This window comes from Gopherus flavomarginatus, chromosome 22, assembly GCF_025201925.1.
Source record: "Gopherus flavomarginatus isolate rGopFla2 chromosome 22, rGopFla2.mat.asm, whole genome shotgun sequence".
Taxonomy (NCBI): Eukaryota; Metazoa; Chordata; order Testudines; family Testudinidae; genus Gopherus; species Gopherus flavomarginatus.
In genome coordinates this window covers 8,060,641-8,062,481 of record NC_066638.1, presented here as the reverse complement: position 1 = coordinate 8,062,481, position 1,841 = coordinate 8,060,641, and positions in this window count along the sequence as shown.

Here is a 1,841-nt window from a genome sequence, read left to right as displayed (position 1 = left end):
CGCGGATCTCATGCGTCTCGCTAGTGTGTTGGGGCAGGGCGGGTGGGGGGGGGTGGGTGTAATCTCCTTGACTCTGTGTTAGGGTGTTTAATGCGGCTGCCCCTAGAGACCGTGCTGACTGCAGCCTCCCTGCGGCTCTCGCACAGCTCCGGGCCTCAAAGACTGCCAAGGGGGTTGGCAAGAACATCAGGCCAGATTCTGCCCTGCGCCTGTGTAACGCTGCTGGTGGCCGTGGCATCCCGCCTGGTTCTTGTCCACATGGGTCAGAGCCGAACTGGGCCCTGCGCATTTCTGTTTCCATCCCCCCCACCCCTTTGCTCTAGGCAGGGCTCTGTGGGTGGCTTTGCTGTCCCTCAGCCTGTGCTGGATGGGGTCTTGCTGCACCCACGAACTGTTCTTTTTTGGAGCCCCCATAGCCAGTAAATGGAGCCATGTCTGGGGTTCAGGCAGGGTACCAGGCAGGCGGAGTGGCACACATCTGGGTGCTGCTGGCTGGGCTGCCTCCCTTGGCAGAGAGACAGAGAGGTCTGTCCTGGGGAGGTTGGGGGTGGTGGGAGAGAGATCGGGGAGTGGTGCTGAGCTGGAAGTGTCTGCCTAAGTGGAAGGGGTCCAGTCGTCCTGCTTGGGTCCCAAGGCAACATAATCTTTGCTTTCATACGCAGCACACTCTGCTGAGCAGGACGTGAGGCCAGGCTGTAGCACCGGAGGGCTGGTTTCCATTGTGGATCAGGTCATCCAGAAACTTAATGGATTTGGTCTGCTGGCCTCCTGGTGCCCCCCTCCCCTCCGAGCCATTGGCACTGCCAAGCCCGCCCCCCCCCCCCACAGTTTGTAATGCAGGGATTCTGCTTGGGCAGCAGCACCCAGCCCTCTTGTGGCCACCTTCCCAGCATGGAGACCAGCGCTTCCCGCAGGAAAGCCAAACCTCTTCCGTATCTATCCCATGTAACGCTCTCCCTATTTGCCTGTGCTCCCCCCCAGGAGTTGTGGCAGCAAAGGGAAGGGAAACCAGGGCTGCTGGACTGGTGGACCCAGGCACCGTCTAGCCTGGCTCCGACCTGGCCTGACCCAGCTCAAGCTGCAATGACAGAGCCCCTGTCCTCTCACTCAGGCCCTGGCCTGCACTCGTCTCTCTGGTAGTCTCCAGCAGGGCCTGAGCCCCACATTCCTCTGGTCTCCTGCCCTTCTTCCCTGATGGATGGGAGAGGCAGGGGGAGGGTCAGGGGAACAGCTCCTCTTCTTTCATGTGCCATTGTTGGTTCCCTTTTCTGCAGCCAGCAGTCTGCTCCCTGCATGCCAACGGACAAAGGCTGTAGCTCCAGGGCCCTTCACTCCCCCTATTGTGCCCTGGGGAAGGCATTTGGCCATAAAGATTTACCATTTGCATCTCAATGTGCCCTCCTTCCCCACCCTCCCACCACAGATCCTGAGACACAAAACTCCAAGATGGGCCTGCAGCCCAGGGGAACCCCAGCAGGAGGGTCCTATTTTGGCCGCATGGGACAAGCCCAGGACTCAACCCTCTGTGCCCAGGAGGTTGTGGTTGGGCTGGGTCATCAGCGGGGACTTTGGCAGCTGTGAACCCTCCCAGATCCTAAGGGATCAGTGCAAGGGAGTCTTGTGAGCCGGATTTCTGTTCGAGGGAAGAGCTTGAACTGAAGGTCAACTTTTTTGAAACAGCTGAGCGTCAAAGTGATGCTGAGCTGTTAGCTCTGTCTGTGTGTGCAGGGACGGGGATAAGGGGAGGAATATTCAGGGGGCCTGGGTCAATATTTCCCCTCCGCCTAACGTTGTACAAGGTGCTGTGTGCCTGTTGACTTGGAGCTCTCCTCCCCAGAGGT